The 15,930-nt window shown below is 39.6% G+C and overlaps 1 long non-coding RNA gene across 2 annotated transcripts in view; it reads right to left on the bottom strand.

Moving 5' to 3' along the window:
- The window catches only part of LOC139167761 (uncharacterized), a 150,936-nt gene continuing 135,006 nt past the window's right edge, over positions 1-15,930 (bottom strand). The window contains exons 8-10 of one of the 2 annotated variants that reach the window (XR_011559188.1): positions 3,810-3,943; positions 2,267-2,346; positions 1-1,371 (exon numbers count right to left, since the gene is read on the bottom strand). This is a non-coding gene — a long non-coding RNA (uncharacterized lncRNA). Of the gene's footprint in view, positions 1,372-2,049; positions 2,347-3,809; positions 3,944-15,930 lie in introns of those variants that run through there. The other variant, XR_011559187.1, reaches the window with a different exon arrangement.

Raw genomic sequence — 15,930 nt, 5'->3', positions numbered from 1 at the left:
CCTCTACCTAAGAACACTTCTACTTACGAACTTTTCTAGATAAGGACTGGGTGTTCAAGGGTTTTTTGCCTCTTCTCAAGAACCATTTTCCACTTTCAACCCCGAACCTCTGAAACTGTAACCGGAAAAGGCAGGGAGAAGCCTCAATGGGGCCTCTCTAGAAATCTCCTGGGAGGAAACAGGGCTGGAAAAGGCAGGGAGAAGTCTCTGTGGGGCATCTCTAAGAATCTCATGGGAAGAAACAGCCTCCACCCTTCCTGTGGTTTTCCCAGTCGCACGCATTATTTGCTTTTACATCGATTCCTATGGGAAAAATTGCTTCTTACAAACTTTTCTACATTAGAACCTGGTCACAGAACAAATTAAGTTTGTAAGTAGAGGTACCACTGTAATAATATTTATATACATGATACTAGTAAAAAAGAAATATTAGGACAGGGGACTGGTGCACTTATGCATGCTCCTTACTGACATCTTAGGAATTGGGAGAGGTCAAGAGTGGATAGCCTAAGGGTAAAGTTTTGGGGGTTAGGTGATGATACTACAGAGTCTGGTAGTGAGTTCCATGCATCAACTATTTGGTTACTAAAGTCGTATTTCCTGCAGTCGAGTTTAGAGCAGTTTGTTTTAAGTTTGTATCTGTTATGTGCTTGTGTGTTGTTGTGGTTGAAGCTGAAGTAGTTGTCGACAGGAAGGACATTGTAGCAGATGATTTTATGGGCTATGCTTAGGTCGTGTTTAAGGTGATGTAGTTCCAAGCTTTCGAAACCTAGGATTGTAAGTCTAGTTGTGTAGGGTATTCTGTTGCGAGTGGAGAAGTGGAGGGCTCTTCTAGTAAAGTATCTCTGGATATTTTCTAGGGTGTTTATGTCCAAAATGCGGTGTGGGTTCCAGACAGATGAGATGTGTTCAAGGATTGGGCTGGTGAAAGTTTTGTATGCTCTGGTTAGTAGTGTGAGATTACCGGAGCAGAAGCTATGTAGGATTAAGTTAACAACTCTTGAAGTCTTTTTGGCGATGTTGCTGCAGTGGGCTTTGGCACTTAGGTCATTGGATATGAGTATTCCAAGATCTTTAACAGAGTGAGGGTTGTCTGGAAGATCTTGTTTATTCAGCTTGTATTTGGTGTTCTGATTCTTTTTGTCAATGTGTAGGACAGAGCATTTTTGGGTTGTGATTTGGAGTTGCCAGATGTTTGACCATTCAGACACAAAGTCAGTGTCTTTTTGGAGAGTAGCTGTGTTATCGATGGTTCCTGACAGTTGATCAATTAATCAGTGGAACAATTTGCTTTTTGTGGGTCCTCCATCTTTTGGTAATAAACAATGACAAACATCAATCCCAAGCCTCCTTTTCAAGGCTTTCTGAAAACTAGAAGAAAGAGTTATATAAAATTTATTTACAGTATGTTTGTGTGCATTTATTTTAATTGCCTGATGTTGCTTTTCTAAAAAAAAATCTCAACTCAATAACAATTCAAAAATCCATTATTATTGGTGTCATTATTACTTACTCATCTTTATGTTCCTAGCATTGAACAATCACTGTGTTTTAATCACATTAAACCTGTTTTGCTATGTTACATAGACCCTGCTTTAAAATGCTTGTAGTACCAATAACTGATTTCAACAAGGAAGATTGAGTGACATTGCTTAATTTATTTATTTATTTTATTATTTAGATTTGTATGCCGCCCATCTCCGAAGACTCCAGTCCTATGTAATCCACTTGGGGGGAAAATTTAAAAGTGCAGTAATGTTATTTAAAAAAACCAAGGGGCTTGCTGTTTGTTTACTCATGAAGATATTTTTTTCCCAATTAAAAATACTTCAAAGCCATGCTGGATATGAATAAAAGGTACAGGAGGCTCTACTGATTGATCCCTCGCAATAAATAATCAAAACGTTCTTGATTTATTTTTTAACATGGTAATAGCAACAAAAGGATTCCTTACCTCCTAAATTATCATTCTATCTAGAGACGTCTTCCTGCTTTTCATCCCATAGAAAAGCTGAAAGTTGTTTGAAATAAAATGATACGATTGCAGCAATAACGTATCTTTTTTATTTTAAAAAGTGGCACTAGTGAGTGTTCAACCGTGTGCATCTGATAAGGTATGTTCTTTTATTTCAAACACAGCTCTGCAATGTGTTTTATTTCTGAAGCTGGTTGTGACAGTGCTCCTTCCCCCCTAATTACTTCATGGGAGCAAATCTAATGGTGCTGACAGGTGCAGCTGTTATTCCTCCAAAGTTGTATGGCATACCTGGATGCAATTGCCCTCATGGAACATGGCACCAAAATTGACCTTCAGGGATATGAATAGATCCATTCAGTCAGATAATCCTGCAAGGAGAGGGAGGGAAGGAGGGAGATTTGATGATCTTTACCATACTATTGTTCTCTCTGCTTTTAATAGTATACTTGGCAACTAGCAACTTTAATTCTACACAGCATTGTTATATTGTGAACTGAACTGAAAATCTGTGACAAATTACCTTTATTTCTCAGTATATGTGATCAGCGGAAAGATAGGATGTAGAGTAAAGTTGGTCTGAATTTATCTGAACAAACTATCATGAATAATAATAATAATAATAATAATAATAATAATAATAATAATAACAACAACAACAACAACAACAACAATAAGACTTGGGGCAGCTCACAACAACAATTGCAATACAGTACAAATCTAATGGTTAAAACTAAAGTTAAAAACCCACTATCATTAAAAAACAATCGATACTATACAATCATACCATACTGAAGTCCAACTAGTCAGAAGGAGGCACATTAATTCCCCCATGCCTGGTGACATAAATGGATCTTCAGAGTCTTGCGGAAGGCAAGGAGGGTGGGGGCAATTTGAATCTCTGGGGGGAGTTGATTCCAGAGGGCGGGGGCTGCCACAGAGAAGGCTCTTCCCCGAGGTCCCGCCAGATGACATTGTTTAGTCGACAGGACCCGGAGAAGGCCAACTCTGTGGGACCTAATTGGCCACTAGGATTCGTGCGGCAGAAGGCGGTCCCATAGGTATTCTGGTCCAATGCCATGTAGGGCTTTATAGGTCATTACCAACACTCTGAATTGTGTCTGAAAACTAATCGGCAACCAGTGCAGGCTGCGGAGTGTTGACGAAACATGGGCATATCTGGGAAGGCCCATGATTGTTCTCACGGCTGCATTCTGCAAGATCTGAAGTTTCCGAACACTCTTCAGAGGTAGCCCCATGTAGAGAGCGTTGCAGTAGTCAAACCTCAAGGTGATAAGGGTGTGAGTGACTGTGAGCAGGGACTCCCTGTCCAAATAGGGCCACAACTGGTGCACCAGGTGAACCTGGGCAAATGCCCTCCACACCACAGCCAAAAGATGATGTTTTAAAGTCAGCTCTGGATCGAGGAGGATGCCCAAGTTGCGGACTCCCTCCAAGGAGGTCAATAATTTCCCCCCCCCCCAGGGTAATGGATGGACAGATGGGATTGTCCTTGGGAGACAAAACTCACAGCCGCTCTGTCCTGTCAGGGTGGAGTTTGAGCCTGTTGACACCCATCCAGACCCTAACAGTCTCCAGGCACCGGCACATCACTTCTATTGCTTCGCTGACTGGACATGGGGTGGAGATGTACAACTGGGTGTTGTTATTTCAGACACTATTTCATTGCTTATCTACATCTTTTTAGCTTCATAGTTGCCAACCTTAACAATATTAACATTGACAATAATTTACGAAGCTCGCCCAGAAGGTAATCCACCATCCCCCCCCCCCAAGCTACAGTAATGGCACAAATGCAAAACTTTAGATATACCTTATTTGAATTGTCAGGAGTGCATTTGTAAATTTTGCATTTCTTCAGATAGATAACGTAGCTGCATCAGTGTTTCGAAATGGCGTCTGCAAGTGATGTACGTTACAAGCAGCATGTCATCATTGAATTTCTCACTGTAGAGAAAGAAACTGTTGGGAACATTCACAAACGTTTGTGTACAGTTTATGGAGAATCTGCAATCGACAGAAGTACAGTTAGTCGCTGGGCACAGAGGGCGAGGCCATTAGAGGTGATTCGCACAGTGCAGAAATGGCTTCATGACTAGTGATGGGCGAACTCAACAGTGTTCGGGTTTGGCAAGCTCGGACGAACTTTATGCAAAATTCGGCCGAACACGAACCAAACCCGAATCCGAACCCGAACGGGAATCCCACCAAGAGATTCCGGGGGTGGAGCTTTGACATCACATATACCGGCAGGTTGCTAAGGACGCCAAGGTGATCACTTCCTGGATTCCATGGAATCCAGGAAGTGATCACCTTGGCGTCCTTAGCAACCTGCCGGTGATGTCAAGTCTCTGCCCCTGGAATCTCTTCGTGGGAGGGATTCCCCAGCTCCTTCAAAGGGAGGTCTTCACGTAAAAATAAACATTGTTATTTTTACGAAAAAGGACCGCCCTTTGCTTGCAGCGCTGCTGCGGTGTCCTTTCACGTAAAAATAACAATGTTTATTTTTATGTGAAGACCTCCCTTTGAAGGAGCTGGGGAATCCCTCCCACAAAGAGATTCCGGGGTCGGAGCTTTGACGTCACCGGCAGATTGCTAAGGACGCCAAGGTGATCACTTCCTGGATTCTGTGGAATCCAGGAAGTGATCACCTTGGCGTCCTTAGCAACCTGCCAGTGACGTCAAAACTCCAAACGTCGAATGCAACCCCAACTTTGCCCAAAATTTCAAAAAATTTCGGGTTCATGTTTGGCATACCGAACACCACAAAATTCGGTACAGACCCGAATTGTGCGGGTTCGGTTCGCCCATCACTATTCATGACCAGAACAAGGAGTGGTACCAACAGGGCACACACCCCTTTGTGTCTTGCTGGAGGAAGGCCATAAAACAGGACGGAGATTACGTGGAAAAATAGGGAGTGTAGAAGAAACATCATTCTTTCTTGTGTGTAAGTTTCATTGTGTTCAATAAATAACTGTTGATGAAAAAAATGTGGTGCATTACTTTCTGGGTGACCCTTGTATATGAATTATGTTTGCACACTGTCTGGCAGCACAGCTGATTTCTGTACCATAGAAGCTACCCATGTTTTTCTCTCCATTAATATATAAATACGAGTTAATGAGAAAGGGGAACATTCTCTTAATCAGCTTTGTGAGATGTTAATTTATGGCTTATTGACTTTAAACATAGGTGTTGAGATATTGTGCCATGTAAAAATAATGTAGTTTAGTAGGAAACACAGTAGAATAAGTGCATCATGGTGTTCATCTATTATTCAGTTTATAAATAAACACACCCCTCTGTTTTTTCTCTGGAGAGTTTGAGAAAGCCTGATGATTAAAGGCAAAGGAAGAGAGATCTGCAGATAAACATGCTTAATAAAAGGCTAGGACTAATGGGGAAGGATACGAAAGAGCAGGGACAAAAAATACATTAATAACTAATGTGCCTAAAACTGCACGGTGTCTTTCGCTGTGGTATAACGTATATAAATCAAAAATAGGCACTTGATACCATCAATGGTGAGGAGTTATGGAGGCCTTGTAAAGGTTTTCCTGTGCCCAGTTCTCACTCCTCTGATAAATTGGCATCTAAACTATTTTTTTGTTTTTCAGAAAGAAGGAGGGAAAATTGGATAATTATGTATTATGTTCTTCCATGGAGAGGGGAAAAAATCAAATTAAACATTGATTGCAGAAGGAATAAAAGAGTGTTTCTCAGTTTCTTGGGCCCAAGAGGAAAATTAGGGCTCAGGTGGATTTTGGAACTATTATTCAACTGTACTAGCTAAATGAGCCATAGTATAGCTCATTGTATTTTGTTCAACAAGTCATACCTAAAACAAATCAAGGATTATCATGAGCAGAATTTCCCAGTTACTTCTACTCTCAAAGCTCTTGAGTGTTGTGGTTAGCTCTGGCCCAGCTCCTGCCCCAAGGACTGTGGATGTGGGGGAGACATCCACATGCTGCAGGCCTGTTTTGCCCCCCCTCCCCCCCGTGGAATCTGCTGATGAAGGCTCCTCTGACCAAGAAGACATGAGTGACAGGGAGGAGGAGAGTGTGGCAGACAGCTCAGAAGGAGATCAATTATCTAGCTCCTCCTTGGATTCAGAACAAGAATTAATGATACAGCCACACATGCGGAGAGCTTTGCATAGGCAACAACAACAACTGAGAGATTATTATCAAAGAAAATGAGGCCACCTGTGGTTGGGTGGGGCTGTGGTAATTAGTGAGGCTGCTATAAAGAGCAGCCTGTGGGTTTGGTCATTGTGGAGGATTATCTGATCGTTGTGTTTCGTGACTGCTTTACTGACTTGGACCTTTTGTGTGCTGATTTTTCCCCACTTTGAAACTAAACCAGGGCAAAGTGTGTTTCACTTTGTGAAACAAGAAGGACTGTGAATGGCCTCACAGCTGCAAGCTAAGTATCACAGAACTGATAAGGGACTTGTACAAATTACCAGTTTGTTTGGAGACAAGTGCTCTTTGCTATCCCAAAAGAGGGTTTGGTTTAAGTGAATTTTCATTATAAAGAACATTGTTTTGAATTTTCAAACGTGTGTGTGTCTGAAATTGTATCTGTGCATTTTGGGGAGGATTCTACCAGAGAGCTCGACAGAACATTGGCTAATTTCTCTGTAGTTATCATATTGATTAGTTGGAAAAAAGCAAATCACTAGAAGACTTTTGGATGAAGGTTCAGAGAGAATACCACTTTCAATATATCTTTGTGAGGGTAAACTTCCATTTGTCATCCAAGACTGTACATTGAAATAGATTAAATATTATGCCATTTCAAGAATATTTTTAAAAAGAAAAGGCATGTCATACATTGAAGAAATATGCCATCTGAAGTACTTATGTGCTACTGATTTGTAATTGATGTATTAACATAAAATAAAGATGTTTTTTTTAATTCATGTTTCATTTCAATATTTTTATTTTTAAAACGTTTTTAAAGGAACAGTAATAAGCTTCATAAAAAAATATTGCTCAGTTATGTATGGTCCAAAAAAGGCTAAGAAACATTGAAATGAAGATTCAGAAAAGCATAAAATTTGGACATTTTATTTATCATGAGGAGAGTAATACTCTCCATCCATTATTAGAAGTAAACAAGCCATTTAGAGGTTTACAACCTTAGTAAAACTTAGGCTACGGGCCAATGTGCATTTCAAAGAGCTTTACATCTATTTTATATGTTTTATAGCTATATCCTATCTCCTCGTGCTGGCCAGCTTTGCTCACACTCCACACAGTATTTTCTCTGCCTTTTATGATCACTCCCAACTCTTTTCCAATCAATGAAAACATATCTAACAGAATCTAGGTAGATGTTGCTTTTTTCTTTGTTGTTTACTTAACTGTATTTCTAATATGCCTCCACCTCAAATGATTCTAGGCAGCATACAACAGCAGGAACAAAATTCAGGAACATGAATGATAATAAAATCCAATAGTCAAAAATACATAAAATGGAGATGAAAGCTTGTTGAAATGTTACTTGTTTGTAGAACAAGGTAATGGGATGTGGGACACATTCCTCTGGAGGGAGTGGGGATTATTACTGAGAAGTTGTTATCTTCTTTAGACCACAGGTCAATCAATGGTCCATGCCATAGTTCCCTCTAAGCTGAGCAGTGAGCAATCGCTCACTTAAAAATCATCATCAACTCAGAGTTTTCCAAACCTGCCCAGAAGCCGAGAGGGAAAGAGTGAGAGGGAAGGAGAGAGAGAGGAAGAGAGGAAGAGAGAGAAACAGATAGAAAAAAGAGAGGAAGGAAAAGAGAAAGAAAAAGAATGGGAGTAAGGAAGAGAGAAAGAAAATCAAAATCTAGTTTGAAACTAGCTCAACTATTTAAGTGGCATTTTGATATTGATAGAGTTGCCCTATTATGAGCTCACTGTTATAGACACACAGTACAGTATTTTATTTTGAAATTCTCTGAGGCAAAACAGGGTGGGTTTTTTATTTGTTTGTTTGTTTGTTTTTTATTTATTCATTTATTCATTCATTTATTTATTTATTTATTATTTCTGTGCCGCCCAGTCCCGAAGGGACTGCCGCTCAGACACTATACTTTTCCGCCCACCCCACAAAAATATTAGAGGGAACACTGGTCCATGCTATGGACCACTGGTGGTCTGTGAGAAAGTTTTGGTGGTCGGTGGTGTACCTGGGTTGATTAATGATTAATGATTAATGACCAGCCCTGTGACTAGAGCTCTGGTGTCAACCTCACTATGGTCCTACATCCTTTCTACACTTCTACACTAGTCTTCGGAGAGGGGCGGCATACAAATCTAATAAACTATAAACTACACTTTGGTTGCCATGATAAATGGGAGGGGTGGGTTTTGGTATATTGGGAGGGGAAGAGTGCAGGAGGCCCTGTTAAGTTTTGTTTTTCCTACACAGAGTGGGATAGCTTTCGTTTTCCTGCAAAGCTGGTGACCAGGAGGAGTCCATTAGAAGCTGCATTCCATCAGTGTGATGTGGGTTTGGAGAAGCGTCCACCTGAAGGTCATGGACACTAGAGATTGGCTACTCTCCAAAGAGGGGGGCAAATGGGGGTTTCGATATATGCCTGTATCATGCCTTTTTCTCAGTTTCTGCTTTCCTTCCGTTGCTTTCAGTTCTGACTAAATTCACTTTTGAAGTTTGAAATGGACTCTGAGTTTTATTTTTCTTAAGTTCCTATTGAAGCAGCTGACATCTGGAATATGGGACTGGTAAGGCAGTTCATGGTGGGGTTGGAAATCTCCGCCTTAGAGGGAGCTACGTGAAACTTGCCACTTTGCAGTGAAGACCTCGCTGGTCGGAACAAGATAATGGCACAAGGGGGGCGACGGCACAGGTGGGTCGAAGCAACAGTTGTCACCAATCTGTGGCTCATTCTTCCCCCTGCTGGCTTTCTGTTGGCTGAACACATCAGTGGATGGCCCGCCCCTCACCAGTGTTCCCTCTAATTTTTGGGGGGTGGGTGGGCAGAAAAGTATAGTGTCTGAGCGGCAGTCCCTTTGGGACTGGGCGGCACAGAAATAATAAATAAATAAATAAATAAACAAACAAGCAAGCAAGCAAGCAAGCAAGCAAGCAAACAAACAAACAAACAAACAAACAAACAAACAAACAAAAAACCGACCCTGTTTTGCCTCAGAGAATTTCAAAATAAAATATTGTACTGTGTGTCTATAACAGTGAGCTCATAATAGGGCAACTCTATCAATATCAAAATGCCACTTAAATAGTTGAGCTAGTTTCAAACTAGATTTTGATTTTCTTTCTCTCTTCCTTACTCCCATTCTTTTTCTTTCTCTTTTCCTTCCTCTCTTTTTTCTTTCTGTTTCTCTCTCTTCCTCTCTTCCTCTCTTCCTCTCTCTCTCCTTCCCTCTCACTCTTTCCCTCTCGGCTTCTGGGCAGGTTTGGAAAACTCTGAGTTGATGATGATTTTTAAGTGAGCGATTGCTCACTGCTCAGCTTAGAGGGAACTATGCCCCTCACCCTCCCCTGCCAATCACTCCTCCTCTGGCCTGAGAAGGAAGAGTGAGGGATGGAGATTCGCTCCAAATTCCAGAGGGAGTGAAGATTTGTCTCTTGCCAGGAGTACCAGGCATTTCTTCTGGGCCTTGTTGGTGCTCTTTGCATAAATAAGGAAGCTGTCAGCCCCATTTCCATTGTTGTGTGTCTGAACTGAATTGCTTTGAATAAACAGCTATTTTTATTCAAAGCCGCCTCCTGCCTCTTCCTTCAAGCCACCCAACCTCTGGCTTCCAACATGGACAATATCTATCTTTTTCATTTAAGGCACTATGTCAAGAGTAAACTCCTTATTCAGGTTTCTTCTTCTGTTATAAAAAGTAGCTGAATAATTTTGCGCAACATTTCCACACATTAACCTCAGTAGAAAGCTAACTCAAGAGGAACTTGCTTTAAGATATAAAACTTAACATTTTGTGCTGGGACTGGTAAGGTTGACGTTCGGATCCAAACTGAAGTTCACCTAACAAAATTTACTTCCTCAACCCAGTTATTGGGAGGATTAAATAAATGGGGATCTTCACTGTCTTGGGTTTTTAGCAGAAAAGTGGGATAAAATTGTATAATTATATTAAATGACAGTCAGTGAAGATTGATACAAATCATAAAAGAGAAGGATTATGGGTCAGAAACAGAAATATTTCTGAAATACTTTCTTTCATTTTATTGGCAACAGGAGTAATGTTTGGGATTCAAGCTTAAAAATAGTTATAATCCCACAAATATCTACTGCTCCACAAGTCCAGTGACAATTATGTATTTTAAAATAAACAAAACAAATGACTCTTTTTCCTTGTCAGTCTTTCAAATCATTTATTTATCTATTGCATGCCAAAACTTTAGCTAACCTCGTATATCATCCAAAAAGAAAATATAGATATTGCAGTTTATTTTATTTATTAGATTTGTATGCCGCCCCTTTCTGTAGACTCGGGGTGGTTTAGGAAATTGCTGGAACAGTTAAAATAGTAAGACCCAACCAGAGGCAACATTATGGAAGTGAGAGTGGAAACCAGCAGCCACCAAGATTTTATTCTATTATCTTATGCTATTATATCAGTTTTCCTCTATTTGATTCCCAGATGTCCTCTCCTCCACCTTATTGGCCTTCTGAAGACCTTCATGATATTTTAATTAATTAGATATTTCCTCTAGGATTTCATTTTTTTAACTCTGTGTTTGATAATTTTGTAAACCATTCAAATTCTACAAGAATGCAAATAGAGACTTATTTCCTTACATAGGGAAATTAGTTGTGCTCATCTGCATGTTTCCTTCTTTTGTAGTCTTATTACTCAATTTCTATATTTCTTCATAACCTTAAAAAAATTCATACTGAGAGAGGGAAGCAACATAACTGTACAGTACATATTTTAAACTAAAGTGAGAACCCAGAATACAGATAGTCTTTGTACAACCACATTTGGGACTGAGACATCTGCTGCTAAGCATTGCAGTCATTATGTGAGTTGCTCCCAATTTTATGATCTTTTTTACCACTGTCATTAAGCAAATCACCGTGATCATGAAATGAATCATGTGGTTGTTAAATGAATCCAGCTCCTCCCATTGACTTGTTAGAAGACCCCTGGAAAGGCACCAAATGGGGATCACACGATCCCCCAACTGTTGTAAATCACGCCTGAATTTTGGTGATGTGATAGGAATGATTCAACAGCTGTAAATGCAAGGACTTGTCATAAGTCTCTTTTTTCAGCACTGTCATAACTTTTAATGGTTGTTAAACAAATAAGTTGAGGACTACTTCTAAACTGAATAACGAATGATAACATTGAATAGGCACTTTTAAAAAAATACTTGCACAGATTCCATGTAAGTCCACATAAAGAATCTACTTCAAATGGTAGTTTTTTTTCTTTTTACCTTTTTCAGTTTATGTCTGTCTGTCTATCTGACTGTCTGTCTGTCTCTGTGTATCTGTGTGTGTCTCTCCCTTTGTATATATATGTTTTTTTCTATTGAGTTACCTGGTATATCCAAATATGGGAGGGAGCATACTGATAAGCTTAGGAGGAGAACTTGTGGCTTAGGGGTTAAAGCAACTGCCTGACAAGGCAAAGAGCCCACGTTCGAATCCAAGAAGAGTTTGGCTAGCTGATGAGAGCTGTATAGCTTGAAATATATTGATAGTGGTCTACCTTTATTTCTTTATCAGCAGAAATGTAAGTTTGAATATATATGTGTATTTAAGCATTTTTTCCTTAACATTCTCTTTAGGAAGAATCCACAAGAATACCCACAATTGGTCAGATTTGTTGTTGTTATGGCTGAATTTTGGCAGGATAATCTTGGAGTGTTTTCAGGAAATCAAAAGTAGGGCAGAGGAGTCTACATTGTCCATTAATCACATGTTCACCATCCCAGTATGTAGAGCATTTCCTGTTATAAACAAAAAGTGGTTTCCTCAACAGCTGCAGTCACGTCTGCTCTCCAACTGAAACTGTGAGAATGGCAGGAGAAACAGTTTTCTATAAAATTGAACATTATTGTCACAGTCATCTCCTAATTGCTTTACTTCAATCAGAAGAGAATTGAGAAAAAGACTGACAGAGGAAAGAAACAAAGAAAGTGTGTGAGAGAAAGTGGGTGAGAGAAAGAAAGAAAGAAAGAAAGAAAGAAAGGGAAAGGGAAAGAGAAAGAGAAAGAAAAGAAAAAAGGAAAAGAAGGGAAAGAAAGAAAGAAAAATTAAATAAATAAATAAGGAAGGAAGGAAGGTTAATAAAATGAATACATTTCTGCTGATTTCAGTATGAGAGCCTTCAGATTTTCAGGGTAAAACTGGGGATCCAGCAACCATAATCCTGAAGTACTTTAGCATGCATGACTGTTCGATTGACAGTTTATTGGTTGATTGATTGATTGATTGATTGCATTTATACGCTGCTCAATCCAAAACGGACTTGAGCGAAACTTGCTTTTCTCTGCAGATCCCCAAAGTGATAATGTTTTTTTTAAAAAAAATTATATCACTAAGTATGAAAGTGGGGATGCTATCAAAAGACAGTCCCAGTCACATTTGTTAAATATTCATTTTCAGTTTACAAGCCTGGAGTTATTATAATCAATGGACCTTCTGTTTGACTCAGCACAGGGAATGATGTTTGTTCTGGTTATATTTTTAGGGAAATAGCAAAGACTGTACATTAGTTGGATTCGAATACAACGCTGCATTTTCACACCACAAAAATCTAAATGCTGCTAGAGAAGGAGCTCTATCATTTGTATAGAATTTATATTAGAGCTGGACAAAGACTACTCCATTTATTCTGTAGTCTGGAACTGATGTTCCATGTCTATCCTCACCCTGTCTCACCACTGCCAGGCTATGGACTTGCTAGTTCAATTTGGGAAGAGCTCCTTTTTGGATGTGACTATTTAATTCCCCATATCCAACCAAGGTATTTTATACAACAAGCAAATGTTATACATTTGTTTGTTTATAAGATTTGTAGGCCGCCCACCTTATCTCAGAGTAACTCTGGGTGGTTTGAATGTTCTTTTGTGGCACCGCTCAAATTAGGATTGCAAGGCTGAGAATATTGAATAGGGAAAGGATGAGCAGTAGAAAAGCTGTCCGTTCCTATTTCAGGGTAGTAAGTGTTCTGCCGGCGTGTTTCAACCGCCCGTAATTACAGGGTAATTAGTCCAGGAAGACACACACCACACTATAAAAGGAAAACCCAAAAGTTTTTATAAACAGCAAAACAGAAACAGCTCCCTTTTTAAATGTCAAAGGGATTTTCTGGTACACACAAGGCACAGGTTAAAAGCAGTCCAATTGTTCACCCAATAACTGGGAAATTGAGTCCAATTCTAAAGTCCAGAGAGTCCACACACAATCTTGAACAGAACAAAAACCACGATCTTGACAAAACAATGAATCAGATAAATTGCCACAAGGCTAAACCAGCAAGTTGTTCTTTTTATCTGTAGCACTAATTACAGCAGCCCCACCCAACCACAGGTGGCCTCATTTTCTCTTGTAATAATCCTTCAGTTGTTGTCTCCTATGCATCCCTCTACGAATGCGTGGATGTGTCATTAATTCTTGTTTAGAATCCAAGGATGATACAGATGATTGATCTCCTCCTGGGCTGTCTGCCAAACTCCCCTCTTCCCTGTCACTCACGCTTCCTTGGTCAGAGGAGGCTTTGCCGGCAGATTCCATCGGGAGCAAAAGAGGCCTGCAGCATGTGGATGTTGCCCCCACATCCACCTGCACATTCCTTGGGGCAGGAGCTGGGCCAGAGTTAACCACAACAGTAAGAAACGGTGCTTAATTGTCCAGAGTCATTCTGAGGCTTTGGCTGAGGCAGAGCATTACATCTATATTTTAAAACCCCCAAAACCCAGCTCTGTCATTCAGAAACATGTGTCTTCAGTTGCTTCTTCTAAGAGATTATTTACATGTGGCCAATACGAAATGAACTTTTAGCTCCAGCAATTCTGCCTGTCTTCCTGGCCTGTTTCTTCCACTTGGTCATTGTTTACAATAGAAAGTTAACAAAATAGGTTCCTGGTCTTATTTTTCCACTGTTTCTTCGCCATTCTTTTCTTTTATGTTATGTTATGCGTTTAACCTGCAAACGCTTTAACCTGCAAAATGAAGAACTAGGAATAGTGTAATTCTACTAATCTTGGTGAATCATGGAAGTTGCTTTGTTTAAAGGACAGGCTAAACTGATGTAGAGAAATAAGTTGAACTTGCCCTCCCTTTCTTAGCCTTAGAAGCATAATCTTGTAGCTTATAAGCTTTTCTTAATTTGTCTAATAGACTATAAGGTCAATCTTGTTTAAGATTAAAAACACAGATATTTTTAGAATGGTGGAGCCACTATTAGAAGTTATCTTTAATGCAGAAGTAGGCAGTTTTGCTCTTAGGAATCACATGGGATTGCATGAAAATAGAACTGAAGCCAACCAAAAGAGAGATTTGAATCCAAAATGGCTAAGGACCTCTAATTTCTGATGTCACAGTGTTATTTTTCTGAAAATCCTCTTTTGTTTTTACTTTCTGACATTTCCTTTTGTACACATCACTTAGTACAGTGTTTCCCAACCTTGGCAACTTGAAGATATCTGGACTTCAACTCCCAGAATTCCCCAGCCAGCATTCTCTGGCTGGGGAATTCTGGGAGTTGAAGTCCAAATATCTTCAAGTTGCCAAGGTTGGGAAACACTGACTTAGTAGACTGCAGGGAAACAACAGTTCAACTGAACTCTTCCTCAGAGCATTTGAAATTAAGACAAAGTGTGTGAACCGTTAAGGAATGTGCACAGCTGTGGACTACGAGACGGAACGCTTTGATCGCCGTGGTCGCTCGTAAGTTCTTGTGGGACCAGTGCAATTTTGCTGCTGCACCTGTGAAGATAGCAAAATTGTGCACCGAGCTCTAGGTAAAACCTCGCTGAAACACAGGCGCAATTTTGCTACCTCCATAGGTGCAACAGCAAAATCGCGCTGGTCCTGCAAGAACTTACGAGCTGTGGCGGCGAGTGCAATTTAGCGTTCCGTCTTGTAGTCCATCACTGAGTGTGCAGAGTAATCTCTTAGTAGTCAAAGATACACATACACAGGGGAAACGAAGGCTTTGAGATATCCAGCTGATAGACCAGAGATACTAGTAATATTTCAGTAATACAATCCAGATACATTAAGTATATAAAATATTATTTACTTTGTCAAATATCTTAGTCAAGAACAATCCTGGTCATACACAATTACATCCATCAATAGCTCTCAATACATATACAATGCTACAACCTTACTTGTTCAGCTTACAAATGCATAAAATCAGCATTTGAACGCACAGTTCTAAATACAGCATCGTCACAAAGACAAAGTACAAATAGCGATGAATAGCAGAAAACAGCCGAAAGAGTCTGAGAGAGTAAGGCTTCTGGCTCTCTCATATGGCAATCCGTAACACTAGCTCTTAAAGCAACAGTGTTCTATTATACGTAAATATACATTGTTGGTTTGTGTTCTATATTGCCAAACCAAACTAGTTATGTACATAGTACTAACAAGGTGTATAAGCTCTCCAGTGTAACAATAGTGTAATTATTATATTGTGTCCAAAATTAATGCAGAAAGATCTCAGAACTGAGTACTATTTAAACCAAAACACAATTAATTAATTGTGCTTTGGTTTAAATATTTGGTTGAATTAATTAATTAATATTAAACAGAACAGCTATACAGGCAGAAAGGATTCTGTTAAACATAAAAGTGAGATTGATAAATAAACTATGAGTTGATTTACTGACATTCCTGGAATTAATTCCAATTGTCACATTTGGAAAACCAGATTGCAATCCTCTGGAAATTCTCTTACTATTATAATATAGATATTTATAAT

The sequence above is a fragment of the Erythrolamprus reginae genome, chromosome 5 (assembly GCF_031021105.1).
Source record: "Erythrolamprus reginae isolate rEryReg1 chromosome 5, rEryReg1.hap1, whole genome shotgun sequence".
Taxonomy (NCBI): domain Eukaryota; kingdom Metazoa; phylum Chordata; class Lepidosauria; order Squamata; family Dipsadidae; genus Erythrolamprus; species Erythrolamprus reginae.
This window is presented reverse-complemented; position numbering and strand designations above follow the sequence as displayed.